This window comes from Bubalus kerabau, chromosome 4 (genome assembly GCF_029407905.1).
Source record: "Bubalus kerabau isolate K-KA32 ecotype Philippines breed swamp buffalo chromosome 4, PCC_UOA_SB_1v2, whole genome shotgun sequence".
In the NCBI taxonomy this organism is placed as follows: domain Eukaryota; kingdom Metazoa; phylum Chordata; class Mammalia; order Artiodactyla; family Bovidae; genus Bubalus; species Bubalus kerabau.
The window spans coordinates 66,104,369-66,122,109 of record NC_073627.1 but is presented as its reverse complement, the minus strand read 5'-3'; the positions used below and the strand labels follow the sequence as shown (position 1 = coordinate 66,122,109).

General features: G+C 39.4%; 1 protein-coding gene across 1 annotated transcript in view; it reads left to right on the top strand.

The window, feature by feature from the left end:
- The window catches only part of DDX60 (DExD/H-box helicase 60), a 110,583-nt gene that overhangs the window by 15,986 nt on the left and 76,856 nt on the right, over nucleotides 1-17,741 (top strand).

The following is a 17,741-nucleotide window of genomic DNA, read 5'->3' as shown; positions in this document are numbered from 1 at the left end:
ATTGTGGCTCCCCTGACCCAGGGACTGAACCCCTGTCTTCTGGATTGGCGGGCGGATTCTTTACCACTAAGCCATCGGAGAAGGCGATGGCACCCCACTCCAGTACTCTTGCCTGGAAAATCCCATGGATGGAGGAGCCTGGAAGACTGCAGACCATGGGGTCGGTAAGAGTTGGAAACGACTGAGCGACTTCACTTTCACTTTTCACTCTCATGCATTGGAGAAGGAAATGGCAACCCACTCCAGTGTTCTTGCCTGGAGAATCCCAGGGATGGGGGATCCTGGTGGGCTGCCGTCTATGGGGTTGCATAGGGTTGGACACGGCTGAAGCGACTTGGCAGCAGCAGCAGCAAGCCATCAGGGAAGCCCTGGTTTTGTTACTTTCTCAAGTGTTTGTCTGTTTTCTTAAAAAATTCATTAATTTCTACTTATATTTGTTATTTCTTTCTCTTGGAGTTTCTTTATGTTTTTTCCCCTCATTTATTAAATTGGAACCTCAGGTCAAGACCTTTATTCTTTATGATTTTGAACATTTAAAATTTATTTTTAATCATTGCTTTAGTGGCACATCACAAATTTGCATCTACTGGTTGTTTCTTCCCCATTTAATTAGACGTATTTTGTAAAATACCTCATCATTCTTGTTTGAGAAGGGATTAGCTAGAAGTGTGCTATTTTAATTTATAAATACTTGTTTTTTTCTAGATATGTTATCACTATTGGTATCTAATGTAATTACATTGTAGTGAGATAAGTTATTCCTGTATAATTTCAGTTATTTTAAAATGTTGGGGCTTGTTTTATGGCCTATTTGAATGAATGTGCCATGTGTTTTTGGAAAAAATACATCTTCCATAGTTTTTGAATATAGTGTTCTGAAAATGTCATCAGGTCAAAATGGATGATAGGTAAAACTCATTTTTATTTGTGATGCAATGAAGTGAAAGTGAAGTGAAAGTCTCTCAGTGGTATCTTACTCTTTGCGATCCCATGGACTGGAGTGGGTAGCCTTTCCCTTCTCTAGGGGAATCTTCCCAAGCCAGGAATTGAACCCAGGTCTCCTGTATTGCAGGCAGATTCTTTACCAGTTGAGCCACTAGGGAAGCCCAAGAATACTGGAATGGGTAGCCTATCCCTTCTCTAGCAGATCTTCCCAACCTGGGAATCAAACCAGGGTCTCCTGCATTGCAGGTGGATTTTTTACCAACTGAGTTATCAGGGAAGCCCCTATTTATTTGTGATGATGGATGTCTATTTTAAGGACATCCAGAAACATGAGGAAAGAGAAGAAATTTCATCAACAGACTTTTTCTTGTCTAGATGCCGTCCTTAAATTCTAGGAAGCTCTTTAGACTTCAAAACTCACCAGGAATTTTATTTACAGCCCAGTAAAATGGCACATTCAACAGAGGCACTACGCTTTCATTGTTTCCTTTAATTAAATATCCCCAACAAGGTAATTTTCTGGCTTTTAAAAATTACAAATTGAATGGATTCCAATTTTAACAAATCTCAATCTGAATATAGAATTTCTCCTACCCTGATAAGCAATTATTGCTTTAAGCAATCTAGACTACTTCACTGAAAAATAGAACTTTTTTATCTGTTTATTAAAGACTTGTGTTGTTTAAGGAGGAAATACATTACCTGAACGACTAGGTTTAGTCTGTTTAGAGTGACCTGCATCAGCTTCCCAAAACATATATAACAGATCCATCCACTTGCTACTTTGATCCCTATTTGAACTCAGAGAGTAAAAGAATTGGAAGTTGAGAAGTGAAATTGATAGATACTCTAAGTAGTGTTCAGTTCAGTTCAGTTGCTCAGTAGTGTCTGACTCTTTGCAACCCCATGAACTGCAGAACGTCAGGCCTCCCCGTCTATCACCAACTCCCGGAGTTCACTCAAACTCACGTTCATCGAGTTGGTGATGCCATCCAGCCATCTCATCCTCTGTCGTCCCCTTCTCTTCCTGCCCCCAATCCCTCCCAGCATGAGTCTTTTCCAAAGAGTCAACTCTTCCCATGAGGTGGCCAAAGTACTGGAGTTTCAGCTTCAGCATCAGTCTTTCCAATGAACACCCAGGACTGATTTCCTTTAGGATGGACTGGTTGGCTGTCCTTGCAGTCCAGGGGACTCGCAAGAGTCTTCTCCGACATCACAGTTCAAAAGCATCAGTTCTTCAGCGCTCAGCTTTCTTCACAGTCCAACTCTCACATCTATACGTGACCACTGGAAAAACCATAACCTTGACTAGATGGAACTTTGTTGGCAAAGTAATGTCTCTGCTTTTTAATATGCTATCTAGGTTGGTCATAACTTTCCTTCCAAGGAGTAAGCGTCTTTTAATTTATTGGCTGCAGTCACCATCTGCAGTGATTTTGGAACACCCCCCCCCCCCAAAAAAAAAGTCTTGTGTACACCTGCTTAAATATAGAAGACAAATGTATTTAAATCCTAATTTTGACCTATGGCATACATTTGTGAAATGACAGTTGAGGATTCAGACCTCTACTTAACCTATGGTCCTTGACTATAATTCAGAGCAAAACATTGGACCACACTGATTCTGATCCTATGACCCTTTGATTTCTAACTAATAATATTAACTGCCATGAAGTGAAGATTTCAAAGTAGTGTACATTTCCCCCCTCACTGCAAGAAGCTGAATGTTTATGTTGTGATTTCTTAAACTTCTTTCACTGAGGTCTGTCTTAATTCTCTGTCTTCAATACAGTGCTAACACTGGTATTCAAACAGGGTTTTCTGGATGCCTCTCATGAGAGTAGAAATTATTCTTGGAAAAGCATTGCCCATGTTTCCTGATAGTTTCAAAGGAAGCCTGGATGACCTCAAACACTCCTTTGTAACTTCTTTATCATACTCACCCAGAGGATGGGGGTCAGTGTTATGTTTCTACCAGGGCAAGAATCTGATAGCCTCAGACCTTATGCATATGTTATGCAAAGCACAGAAAGAAACAAAAACATTTTAAGAGGTAATTTACAGGAACAATTATCATTGTGTTGTCCTCACATTTTATTTTATTTCTCAAAATGACTTAATTCAACATTCTTTCCATCTTTTTCTAAAAGATTTATCAGAGATAGTCTCAGAAGAGGTAATAAATTTAGTGATAGTAACAATTGTTTTTGCTAGTTTCTTTTCTAAATAATCTGTTTTAATTTTCAGAATAATCCTATGAGATACAGGGTGTTTATATATCTCTATCTGTTTGTGGTATTATCACATCACCTGTCAAAGAATATTTAGAGTATAGAAATAATTTTCTCACATTAAATACCTAATGAAAGATCTACAGTGAATGTCTTTCTTTTAATTTTCATTTTATATTGGAGTAGAGTTGATTAACAGCATTGTATTAGTTTCAGGTATACAGCAAAGTGATTCAGTTATGCATATACATGAATCATTCTTTTTCAAATTCTTTTCCTATTTAGGTTGTTACATAATATTAAGCAGAGTTCCCTGTTCTATACAGCAGGTCCTTACTGGTTATCCATTTTAAATATAGCAGTGTGTACATGTGGATCCCAAACACCTGAACTATACCTCCCCCCACTCTTCTCAGTAACCATCAGTTTGTTCTCTAAGCCTGTGAGTCTGTTTCTTTTTTTTTTTTTAACTTTACAGTATTGTATTGGTTTTGCCATATATCAAAATGAATCCGCCACAGGCATACATGTGTTCCCCATCCTGAACCCTCCTCCCTCCTCCCTCCCCATACCATCCCTCTGGGTCGTCCCAGTGCACCAGCCCCAAGCATCCAGTATCGTGCATCGAACCTGGATTGGCGACTCGTTTCATATATGATATTATACATGTTTCAATGCCATTCTCCCAATCATCCCACCCTCTCCCTCTCCCACAGAGTCCAAAAGACTGTTCTATACATCAATGTCTCTTTTGCTGTCTCGTATACAGGGTTATTGTTACCATCTTTCTAAATTCCATATATATGCGTTAGTATACTGTATTGGTGTTTTTCTTTCTGGCTTACTTCACTCTGTAAAATAGGCTGGAGTTTCATCCACCTCATTAGAACTGATTCAAATGTATTCTTTTTAATGGCTGAGTAATACTCCATTGTGTATATGTACCACAGCTTTCTTATCCATTCATCTGCTGATGGACGTCTAGGTTGCTTCCGTGTCCTGGCTATTATAAACAGTGCTGCGATGAACATTGGGGTACATGTGTCTTTTTCAATTCTGGTTTCCTCACTGTGTATACCCAGCAGTGGGATTGCTGGGTCATAAGGCAGTTCTATTTCCAGTTTTTTAAGGACTCTCCACACTGTTCCCCATAGTGGCTGTACTAGTTTGCATTCCCACCAACAGTGTAAGAGGGTCCCCTTTTCTCCACACCCTCTCCAGCATTTATTGCTTGTAGACTTTTGGATTGCAGCCATTCTGACTGGCGTGAAATGGTACCTCATTGTGGTTTTGATTTGCATTTCTCTGATAATGAGTGATGTTGAGCATCTTTTCATGTGTTTGTTAGCCATCTGTAGGTCTTCTATGGAGAAATGTCTATTTAGTTCTTTGGCCCATTTTTTGATTGGGTCGTTTATTTTTCTGGAATTGAGGTGTAGGAGTTGCTTGTATATTTTTGAGATTAGTTGTTTGTCAGTTGCTTCATTTGCTATTATTTTCTCCCATTCTGAAGGCTGTCTTTTCACCTTGCTTATAGTTTCCTTTGTTGTGCAGAAGCTTTTAATTTTAATTAGGTCCCATTTGTTTATTTTTGCTTTTATTTCCAATATTCTGGGAGGTGGGTCATAGAGGATCCTGCTGTGATGTATGTTGGAGAGTGTTTTGCCTATGTTCTCCTCTAGGAGTTTTATAGTTTCTGGTCTTACATTTAGATCTTTAATCCATTTTGAGTTTATTTTTGTGTATGGTGTTAGAAAGTATTCTAGTTTCATTCTTTTACAAGTGGTTGACCAGTTTTCCCAGCACCACTTGTTAAAGAGATTGTCTTTAATCCATTGTATATTCTTACCTCCTTTGTCAAAGATAAGGTGTCCATAGTTGTGTGGATTTATCTCTGGGCTTTCTATTTTGTTCCATTGATCTATATTTCTGTCTTTGTGCCAGTACCGTACTGTCTTGATGACTGTGGCTTTGTAGTAGAGCCTGAAGTCAGGCAGGTTGATTCCTCCAGTTCCATTCTTCTTTCTCAAGATTGCTTTGGCTATTCGAGGTTTTTTGTATTTCCATACAAATTGTGAAATTATTTGTTCTAGCTCTGTGAAGAATACCGTTGGTAGCTTGATAGGGATTGCATTGAATCTATAAATTGCTTTGGGTAGTATACTCATTTTCACTATATTGATTCTTCCAATTCATGAACATGATATATTTCTCCATCTACTAGTGTCCTCTTTGATTTCTTTCACCAGTGTTTTATAGTTTTCTGTATATAGGTCTTTAGTTTCTTTAGGTAGATATATTCCTAAGTATTTTATTCTTTTCGTTGCAATGGTGAATGGAATTGTTTCCTTAATTTCTCTTTCTATTTTCTCATTATTAGTGTATAGGAATGCAAGGGATTTCTGTGTGTTGATTTTATATCCTGCAACTTTACTATATTCATTGATTAGCTCTAGTAATTTTCTGGTGGAGTCTTTAGGGTTTTCTATGTAGAGGATCATGTCATCTGCAAACAGTGAGAGCTTTACTTCTTCTTTTCCACTTTGGATTCCTTTTATTTCTTTTTCTGCTCTGATTGCTGTGACCAAAACTTCCAAAACTATGTTGAATAGTAGTGGTGAAAGTGGGGACCCTTGTCTTGTTCCTGACTTTAGAGGAAATGCTTTCAATTTTTCACCATTGAGGATAATGTTTGCTGTGGGTTTGTCATATATAGCTTTTATTATGTTGAGGTATGTTCGTTCTATTCCTTCTTTCTGGAGAGTTTTTATCACAAATGGATGTTGCATTTTGTCAAAGGCTTTCTCTGCATCTATTGAGATAATCATATGGTTTTTATTTTTCAATTTGTTAATGTGGTGTATTACATTGATTGATTTGTGGATATTGAAGAATCCTTGCATCCCTGGGATAAAGCCCACTTGGTCATGGTGTATGATCTTTTTAATGTGTTGTTGGATTCTGATTGCTAGAATTTTGTTAAGGATTTTTTCATCTATGTTCATCAGTGATATTGGCCTGTAGTTTTCTTTTTTTGTGGCATCTTTGTCAGGTTTTGGTATTAAGGTGATGGTGGCCTCATAAAATGAGTTTGGAAGTTTACCTTCCTCTGCAATTTTCTGGAAGAGTTTGAGTAGGATAGGTGTTAGCTCTTCTTTAAATTTTTGGAAGAATTCAGCTGTGAAGCCGTCTGGACCTGGGCTTTTGTATGCTGGAAGATTTCTGATTACAGTTTCAATTTCCGTGCTTGTGATGGGTCTGTTAAGATTTTCTATTTCTTCCTGGTCCAGTTTTGGAAAGTTGTACTTTTCTAAGAATTTGTCCATTTCTTCCACGTTGTCCATTTTATTGGCATATAATTGCTGATAGTAGTCTCTTATGATCCTTTGTATTTCTGTGTTGTCTGTTGTGATCTCTCCATTTTCATTTCTAATTTTATTGATTTGATTTTTCTCCTTCTGTTTCTTGATGAGTCTGGCTAATGGTTTGTCAATTTTATTTATCCTTTCAAAGAACCAGCTTTTGGCTTTGTTGATTTTTGCTATGGTTTCTTTTGTTTCTTTTGCATCTATTTCTGCCCTAATTTTTAAGATTTCTTTCCTTCTACTAACCCTGGGGTTCTTCATTTCTTCCTTATCTAGTTGCTTTAGGTGTAGAGTTAGGTTATTTATTTGACTTTTTTCTTGTTTCTTGATGTGTGCCTGTATTGCTATGAACTTTCCCCTTAGGACTGCTTTTACAGTGTCTCACAGGTTTTGGGTTGTTGTATTTTCATTTTCATTCGTTTCTATGCAAATTTTGATTTCTTTTTTGATTTCTTCTGTGATTTGTTGGTTATTCAGCAGCATGTTGTTCAGCCTCCATATGTTGGAATTTTTAATAGTTTTTCTCCTGTAATTGAGATCTAATCTTACTGCATTGTGGTCAGAAAAGATGCTTGGAATGATTTCAATTTTTTTGAATTTACCAAGGCTAGATTTACCAAGGCCCAGGATGTGATCTATCCTGGAGAAGGTTCCGTGTGCACTTGAGAAAAAGGTGAAATTCATTGTTTTGGGATGAAATGTTCTATAGATATCAATTAGGTCTAACTTGTCTATTGTATCATTTAAAGTTTGTGTTTCCTTGTTAATTTTCTGTTTAGTTGATCTATCCATAGGTGTGAGTGGGGTATTAAAGTCTCCCACTATTATTGTGTTATTGTTAATTTCTCCTTTCATACTTGTTAGCATTTGTTTTACATAATGTGGTGCTCCTATGTTGGGTGCATATATATTTATAATTGTTATATCTTCTTCTTGGATTGATCCTTTGATCATTATGTAGTGACCTTCTTTGTCTCCTTTCACAGCCTTTGTTTTAAAGTCTATTTTATCTGATATAAGTATTGCTACTCCTGCTTTCTTTTGGTCTCTATTTGCATGGAAAATATTTTTCCAGCCCTTCACTTTCAGTCTGTATGTGTCCCCTGTTTTGAGGTGGGTCTCTTGTAGACAGCATATGTAGGGGTCTTGTTTTTGTATCCATTCAGCCAGTCTTTGTCTTTTGGTTGGGGCATTCAACCCATTTACATTTAAGGTAATTACTGATAAGTATGATCCCGTTGCCATTTACTTTATTGTTTTGGGTTCAAATTTATACACCCTTTTTGTGTTTCCTGTCTAGAGAATATCCTTTAGTATTTGTTGGAGAGCTGGTTTGGTGGTGCTGAATTCTCTCAGCTTTTGCTTGTGTGTAAAGCTTTTGATTTCTCCTTCATATTTGAATGAGATCCTTGCTGAGTACAATAATCTGGGCTGTAGGTTATTTCCTTCCATCACTTTAAGTATGTCTTGCCATTCCCTCCTGGCTTGAAGAGTTTCTATTGAAAGATCAGCTGTTATCCCTATGGGAATTCTCTTGTTTGTTATTTGTTGTTTTTCCCTTGCTGCTTTTAATATTGGTTCTTTGTGTTCGATCTTTGTTAATTTGATTAATATGTGTCTTGGGGTGTTTCGCCTTGGGTTTATCCTGTTTGGGACTCTCTGGGTTTCTTGGACTTGGGTGATTATTTCCTTCCCCATTTTAGGGAAGTTTTCAACTATTATCTCCTCAAGTATTTTCTCATGGTCTTTCTTTTTGTGTTCTTCTTCTGGGACCCCTATGATTCAAATGTTGTAGCATTTAATATTGTCCTGGAGGTCTCTGAGATTGTCCTCATTTCTTTTAATTCGTTTTTCTTTTTTCCCCTCTGATTCATTTATTTCTACCATTCTGTGATTCATGGGGTCACAAAGAGTGGGACACGACTGAGCGACTGATCTGATATGATCTGATCTTCTAATTCACTAATCCTATCTTCTGCCTCTGTTATTCTACTATTTGTTGCCTCCAGAGTGTTTTTGATCTCATTTATTGCATTATTCATTATATATTGACTCTTTTTTATTTCTTCTAGGTCCTTGTTAAACCTTTCTTGCATCTTCTCAATCTTTGTCTCCAGGCTATTTATCTGTGATTCCATTTTGATTTCAAGATTTTGGATCAATTTCACTATCATTATTCAGAATTCTTTATCAGGTAGATTCCCTATCTCTTTCTCTTTTGTTTGGTTTGGTGGGCATTTATCCTGTTCCTTTACCTGCTGGGTATTCCTCTGTCTCTTCATCTTGTTTATATTGCTGAGTTTGGGGTGTCCTTTCTGTATTCTGGCAGTTTGTGGAGTTCTCTTTATTGTGGCATTTCCTTGCTCTGTGTGGGTTTGTACAGGTGGCTTATCAAGGTTTCTTGGTTAGGGAAGCTTGTGTTGGTGTTCTGGTGGGTGGAGCTGTATTTCTTCTCTCTGGAGTGCAATGAAGTGTCCAGTAATGAGTTATGAGATGTCTATGGATTTGGAGTAACTTTGGGCAGCCTGTATATTAGAGCTCAGGGCTGTGTTCCTGTGTTGCTGGAGAATCTGCTTGGTATGTCTTGCCCTGGAACCTGTTGGCCCTTGTGTGGTGCTTGGTTTCAGTGTAGGTAAGGAGGCATTTGATGAGCTCCTGTCAATTAATGTTCCCTGGAGTCGGGAGTTCCCTGGAGTCAGGGTTTGGACTTAAGCCTCCAGGTTCCAGTTATTGGTCTTATTTTTACAGTAGTCTCAAAACTTCTCCTTCTATACAGCACAATTGATAAAACATCTATGTTAAAGATGAGAAGTTTCTCCACTGTGAGGTTCACCCAGAGAGTTTCACAGTCTTACATAGAGAAGAGAAGAGGGAGGAGGGAGTTAGAGGTGACCCGAATGAGATGAGGTGGAATCAATAGAGGAGAGTAATCACTTCCTTATGTGCACTCCACAACTGGGCCACTCAGAGATGTTCATGGATTTATATACAGAGAAGAGAAGAGGGAGGAAGGAGACAGAGGTGGCCAGGAGGATAAAAAGGGGGAATGAAAAGGAGAGAGACAGATCTAAGCAGTAATCAGTTCCCTAAGTGTTCTCCACCGTCTGGAACACACAGAAATTCACAGAGTTGGGTAGAGTAGAGAGGGTTTAGGGAGGAGACACAGGCGACCTGGTGGAGAAAAAGGAGAGTCCAAAGGGTGAGAGAGCAGTCAAGCGAGAAATCTCGCTCCCAAGTAAAAAATGGGTCCTGAAGATTGGGTTCTTAAAGGTACAAAATTGGTAACAAATATCTAAAAGCAAAAATTAAAAATATAGAGTAGAGTTTGGAATTTCAAAAATACAATGTTAAAGAAAAGAAGAAGGAAAGGAAAGAGAGGAAAAGAAAAAAAAAAACAAAGTCACAAAAATTATAAAGAAAATATAGGTACAAAATTGATAACAAATACCAAAAAGCATAAATTAAAAATCTAGAGTAAAGTTTGGAATTTCAGAAATACAATATTAAAGAAAATAAAAAGAGAAAGAAAGAGAGAAAAAAAAAAGTCACAAAAAGTATAAATAAAATATAGGTACAAAATTGATAACAAATACCAAAAAGCATAAATTAAAAATCTAGAGTAGAGTTTGGAATTTCAAAAATACAATGTTAAAGAAAAGAATAAAAAAAAAATAAAAAGAAAGAGAAAAAAAACAAGATCAGAAAAATTATAGAAAATATATATATGAAGTTTGCTTTAAAAAAATAGGGTCTTTTTTTTTTGTAAAGTAATAGTAGGTTATAAAAGTGAAAATTAAAGGAGTAACAGAGGACTTAAAAATTTTTAAAAAAATTTAAAAAAGAAAGAAAGAATGATTGTAAAAATAGTTAAAATATATCTAAGACTTTCTCTGGTGTTGTGGGTATTGTGGGGTCAGTTCATTTTCGGCTAGTTCCTTGGTCCAGCTTATATTTCTCAAGATCTATAGGCCCCTTCCTATGTAGTCGGTACTAACGACAGGGTTTTAATCTATTGCCTGTCGCTTCCAAGGCAGTTCCCTCTGTTATAGCTTCTTCTGTTTGCTGGTCTCTTCAGTGTCTGATTTCCACCCTAATACAAAGGGGGTGGTGGTGGACACTTTTTTTTTTTAGGCTCTCTTGTTCAGTCGAGCTGTGGGGAGGGAGGGACGCTGCAAACAAATAACACTGGCGTGTGCTCGCAGTGCCTCAGCCACACTGGGCCTGCCCCCGCTCACGGCACGTATAGCCTCCCTGCACACACTCCTCAGGCTCTAGGTTGCTCTGCTGGGAACCATCTGAGGCCGGCCCTGGGCTGCCTGCACCTCCCAGGTCTAGGCCGCTCAGGTTCCGGCACTCGGGTAGTCCTCAGAGGCACAGACTCGGTTGGGCCTGCATTTTGTGCCCTTCCCAGGTCCGAGCAGCTCAGGTGATGAGGTGTTTGGTGAGCGTGGTTGCTGCGACTTATTGCCTCCCCGCTGCTTGGTTTTCTGGGTGTACAACTGGCGCACCTTCTCAGGCGGATGTTGACAGTTCAGAACCCCAAGAAGTCTTAGTTAGCAAAGAAGCCTGCTTACAGTTTTGTAGATAATGTCTCTCTGGAGCTGCGATTGCCCCCTTCCGACTCTGGCTGCCTGTCACGGGAGGGGGATGGTCTGCAGCCGGCTATCTCTGTTCAGTCCTTTGTTCCCTGCGCAGGCCTGGCGGTGTCTTAGGTTAGGGCTGGCTTTTCACGTGGTAGATATCCCACAGTCTGGTTTGCTAGCCCAAATTAGTTCGCTCAGATAGCGCTCGGGGCATTCAGGCCAGATCCTTACTCTAAGCGATGCGGTCTGCTCCTCGCCTCCCTGCCCAGCCCCTGCTTGCTAGTGGTGGATGCAGGCGTCTGTGCTGCTTCTCCACTGGGGGAGTTACCATTGGGCTCTTAATCTGTGGGTTTTAATTGTTTATTTATTTTTCCTCCCTGTTATGTTGCCCTCTGTGCTTCCAAGGCTCTGCACAGACTCGGCAGTGAGAGTGTTTCCTGGTGTTTGGAAACTGCTCTCTTTTTAAGACTCCCTTCCCAGGACGGAGCTCTGTCCCTACCTCTTTTGTCTCTTTTTTTGTCTTTTATATTTTTTCCTACCTCCTTTCGAAGACAATGGGTTGCTTTTCTGGATGCCTGATGTCCTCTGCCGGCATTCAGAAGTTGTTTTGTGGAATTTACTCAGTGTTAAAATGTTCTTTTGATGAATTTGTGGGGGAGAAAGTGGTTTCCCCGTCCTATTCCTCCACCATCTTAGCTCCTCCTCTCTGTTTCTATTTTTTTAAAGAAGTTCATTTTTTTTCAGTTTTTTAGATTTCATATATAAATGATATCATATGATATTTGCCTTTTTCTGTCTGACTTACTACACTTAGTATGATAATCTCTAGGTCCATCCATGTTACTGCAAATGGCATTATTTCATTCTTTTTAGGGCTGAGTAATATTATGTTGTATATATGTACCACAGCTTCTTTATTCACTCTTCTGTTGATCTGACATTTAGATTGGTCCCATGTGTTGGATATTGCACTTAGTGCTGCAGTGAACATTAGGGTGCATATATATATTTTTTGACCTTTAGTTTTGTCTGGGTATAAGCCCAGGAGTGGGATTGCTGGATTATGTGGTAGCTCTATTTTGAGTTTTTTGAGGAACTTCATCCTGTTTTCCTGGATTCCCTGGTGGCTCAGATGATAAAGAATCCACCTACAGTTCAGGAGACCTGGGTTCTATCCCTGGGTTGGGAAGATCTCTGGAGAAGGGAATGGCAACCCACTACAGTATTCTTGCCTGGATTATTCCATGGACAGAAGAGCCTGGTGGGCCACACTCCAAGTGGCTGCAGTCAGACATGACTGAGTGAGTAACTTCACTTTCATATTCTATTTTCCCTAGTAGCTGCACCAATTTACATTCCAAGCCCCATGCTGTTTGTCTCTGAGTTTGAAAACCACCTTATAAGTGTACAAATGGTAACAAAAATCAGTGAAAATTTGCTGTTTTGAGAGACATCCTTCATGACAATGAAACATTCATAAAGTCCTGTGTTTTGGTTTACTGTTTGATTTTGTGTTGTCTCTGTCATTAATTTTTTTTTAAGGTTTTTAAAAGAACTATAAATTATATTTTCATAGTGAGAGAAGGTACAGCCATCAGTAAATCTTTATTTTGTCTGAGAAATGCCAGACTCAGAATGTTAAAAATGCAGCAGAAGTACTCTGTTTGGTCTCCCCTTAAGAATAACCTTTTTTTCTTTTTTTTTTAAATTGAGGATTTTATTTTCTGCAAAATTATTTCCTACTCCTTTGACTATAGCCATTTCCCTAAAAGTAGTTATTTTATTCATCAGCATTTGGACTCAGTCTATGAATGAGCATTATAGTTGTTATATGTTGATAATTGAGGGTGGTATAAGGATGGAGGTCATACTACTTTCTGTAATTTTGAAAACTTCATAATCCAAACAACCCATTGTATTTTTTAGTAAAAATTAATTTGGCAAAGAGTTTAAGCAAATTACAGCTTAAATGAAATTGTCCCAAAGACACATACAGGTGATTTTACTTAGTGTACATTGTAATACATACAGAATTTATATATCTTATTTTTTCATAGTTGGAAAACTAAAGCCATAATTTTAGAGAAAATTACATAGCTATTATCTACTCTTTTATACACTAACTAAAAATATTGTGGTGCTCTGTCTCCTCGTTCAAAAAGCCTATTGCGTAATAATTCAGAATCCGAGCTCTAGAAATGGGACTAGTGGCACATCTGGGGTTTCCCTTCATTACTGTACCACTCCAGCCAACACATTTGAAGAGTTTTTTCTCATATGTGTAAAATCAGGATAGTAACAGTGTGCTTCCTCATAGGGTTCTAGTAAAAACTAAATGTGGCCATAGCTTTAGTGTAGCTAGATGCTGCTCAACATGTCATAAGCCCTTGATCAATATGATCTTTTATTAGCTATTTCTTCATAATATCCCCATCCTGTGTACTGAAAGCAGTTTGTTAGCATATGCTAGATATTCAAGAAACGTTAGCTGATTTGATGAATAAATACTCATTTTTCAATCAACAAAGCAACGAAACTGCAATTCACTTGAATGTAAGCAAAGGAGAGAATCAAGAAGGAAGAAGCACAGAGAACTCAGTGTTCTTTTCTGCTCTGCTGTCCCCGGTGCCCAGGTTTTGTGTGTGTCTGTGTCCTCACCTGCTACCTCAAGTGGTTAGCAGGATGTTGCCGCCTTTACTAGGACTGGGGAAAGCGGGGAAGCCCTAAGTTTGAGGCGTTTGGTCACGGGCATCTTAAATTTGAGATGTCCATTCACTACACATCCAAGTGGAAATGCTGGTAGGCAATCGGACATGTGTCTGGAGTTCTAGTAATTTCAGAAACCAGGAACACTGCATCCCAAGGTGTATGCTGTCAACTGGGTTGACATTCCTTCTCTGTCCCCAGACTGCACATCGTGTCACCAAGGACAAAGTAAATGTCTTGAGAAAACATGCTGATGGATTTTAAATATTGACGACTCCTTTCCTAGAACAGTAGTTCTTTAAGCCCTGTGCAGTCGCTTTTTATGAACTGGATTTTTTTTAGCCTGGAGTACACCAGTATCCAGACTGAGACTGCATACAAAGTTTCCTCTGAGTGTGAGTGTGTGCACATGCCTAGGGGCACATTCAAGGAGGCATTTTTTTAATGGAAAATCCATGTTCATTAACAGATTCTTAAAAGTGTGCTATGAGACAAAAAGTATTTTTAAAATTCAGAATTTCTCCAGCATGCATAATGTGAACACACAACAACAGAAATGTTCTTTTATAAAAGGCAGTTTAGTAAAGCGGAACCATCACAAGCTTTGGTGTTTCCAAGGTTGTGCTAGTGGTAAAGAACCGGCCTGCCAGTGCAGGAGAAGAAAGAGATGCATGTTTGATCTTTGGGTTGGGAGGATCCCCTGGAGAAGGAAATGGCAACCCGCTCAAGTATTCTTGCCTGGAAATCCCATCAACAGAGGAGCCTGGTGGACTACAGTCCCTGGTGTTGCAAAGAGTCGGATAAGACTGAAGCAACTTAGCACGCATCCATGCACATATTGCAAGCTTTGATGCCAGTCCTCCTGGTAGAATCCAGGTAGCATTAGTTACCATAACAAAGTCTTGGTCTCCAGCACGTGAATGGAGAGCATCATAACACTTACCCCGAGAAGCAGCTGGAAGATTGAACAACTTTAAGCACAGAAAGAGACTGAAACAGAGGTGCACAGTGAGGTCTCCCCAGATTCATTTCTTTCCCCCTTCTTACTCACTTTCTCTGGTGATTAGAAAAATTAGAAAAGTAAGTACTAAGTGGAGCTTCAGATAATACTCTCTCTGCATTGTTTTCTAAAAAAACAAACAAAAAACCCATTAAGTTAAATAACAATATTTTCTCATAAGCATTCTGATTTCCCCAGTTTTTATTTATTTTATTTTTTGCTGTGCTGGGTCTTCATTGCTGCAGGTGTTTTTCTCTAGTTGTGGTGAGCAGCAGCTGCTCTCTAGTTGTGGTGTGCAGGCTTCTCGTTGTGGTGGCTTCTCTTGCTGTGGAGTCTAGGCTGTAGGACACATGGGCTCAGTAGTTGCGGCCTCCCAGGCTCTACAGCACAGGTTCAGCACACAGGCTTAGTTGCCTTAATACCTGTAGAATTTTCCCAGGTCAGGGATTGAACCTGGGTCTCTTGCATTGGCAGGTGGATTATTTATCACTGAGCCACCTGGGAAGGCTCTCTCCCTGTTTTGATATTTAATACATATAAATTAGCCAGAGGGCAGGGGTAAGTTCCAAAGGAAGGACGCGGTGGTCAGAAGCCAAGGGCATTTCCAGAGTGGAGACCCCGGGTTGGGGGGGGGGGGCGGTGCAGCCACACCAGCCACACCTGCTGATGAATGACTGTCTCCACCCAGAGGCTTCCCCGAGAAGGGACAGCACGTTCTCAAGATGCCAACATCAAGTCATGCAGACATCATACCCGGAGCCCCAAGCTTCCCATCCGTGGGAAGCAGAGAAGCCTGTCAGAAAAGAACACTTTTCGAATGTCAAATAATTCAGAAAGATTGTTTTTTACTCAGCAATATTCTTAACTGAAAGAAAACATACAGAAAAAGTTGTTTACATCTGACTACACAGAACTCCAGTAGTGGAATGATGACTATCCCTTCATGTTTTACTTTATTTTCCAGAGTTTCTTAGGCAAATCACCTTTTTCCATTTGAGGATCAGAAAAAGGAAGAAAGGGGTTCTCTTCCCTAGCAGTTCATCACAATCAACAGTGGTGTAAAACTTTGTTTAAGGAAACTAGGTTGAAGGTACAACTAATTTCTCATTTTGATTTTTTAGGTGAAAAATGATAATTTTACTGACCTCCTCAATTAGGAAAACATGCACTAAATACAAGATTGCTCTTCCATTAACTGCTACAAGTTTCTAACCTGCCAGAGTCTATCCTAATATGGTTCCCAGAAGTGAACATTAAGTCTTATCTGCCATCTGATCAATCTAGGTCTCATTAAGAGCATAATATGCTGAGATGCGGGCAGTTTGTCTCTGGTTGGTAAGGTCACAGAAGGCAGCCTTTAGTCTGGTCTGAGGCACTAAACCCCTCAGAACAGTTTCTTATAGATCAAAGTCCATCAAACTTGTTTTTCAAAACCGAACCTTTCAGTACCTCTTCCATAGTCTCTTTCCGTGTTAAACGTCCAAAGTCAGGGACTCATGCTAACATCTTTCTTTCTCCTGTGGGTTGCATGAAGCTTTGCTATGTCCTCTGAATCATCATCTTACTCTAAAAAACAGAGAAAGTCATATACAACACCTTCAGTGAAATATACATCTGTCCCAGATACAAAAACATGACTGCTCCCCAGGTGAACGTGGTCATCAGTTCCTCCAGCTGTCCTTCCTATAGACGGTCACCTGGCACTCTTGAGCGCCTTCTGTGCTTTGAGCAGGCAGTGGAAGGCCTAGTCTTGCGTGGGGATGGGCACGGCGGTTTGTGTGGACATGGTTCTCTCTGTGTGGCTTTGCTGCTCCACTGCCCTGGCTTGGACAGCCTGTTCTTCTAGGATTGGGTGTGTCTGTGTGTTCTTAAAAATGGTAACTGTACTTCATACTAGCTTATTTTTTGTTTCAAGATGAGAAATAAAGAGCATGATCACCTTTAAAATAGATTCATGTTGTGGGAAACTGCCATATAGTGCAGGGAGCTCAGATCAGTGCTCTGTGATAACCTAGAAAGGTAAGATAGTAGGAGGGAGGCTAGATGGGTGGGAGGGAGACTCAAGAGGGAGGGGATATGCATATAGCTGTTGTGGATGTGTCTGGTGATGAAAGTAAAATCTGGTGCTGTAAAGAACTGTATTGCATAGGTACCTGGAATGTTAGGTCCATGAATCAAGGTAAATTGGATGTGGTCAAGTAGGAGATGGCAAGAGTGAACATTGACATCTTAGGAATCAGTGAACTAAAATGGACATGAATGAGGGAATTTAATTCAGATGACCATTATATCTACCACCATGGGCAAGAATCACTTAGAGGAAATGGAGTAGCCCTCATAATCAACAAAAGAGTCCAAAATGCAGTACTTGGGTGCAACCTCAAAAATAACAGAATGATCTCTGTTTGTTTTGAAGGTAAACCATTCAACATCACAGTAATCCAAGTCTATGCCCTAACCACTGATGTTGAAGAAGCTGAAGTTGAGTAGTTCTATGGAGACCTATAAGACCTCCTAAAACTAACACCAAAAAAGATGTCCTATTCATCATAGGGGATTGGAATGCAAAAATAGGAAGTCAAGAGATGCCTGGAGTAACAGGCAAGTTTGGCCTTAAAGTCCAAAATGAAGCAGGCTAACAGAAATGAAAGGCTAACAGAATTCTGCCAAAAGAACGCATTGGTCATGACACGCACCCTTTTCCAACAACACCAGAGACGACTTTACACATGGACATTACCAGATGGTCAATACCAAAATCAGATTGATTACATTCTTTGCAGCCAAAGGTGGAGAAACTCTATACAGTTAACACAAATAAGACCTGGAGCTGACTGTGGCTCAGATCATGAGCTCCTTATAGCAAAATTTAGGCTTAAACTGAAGAAAGTGGAGAAAACCATTAAGCCAC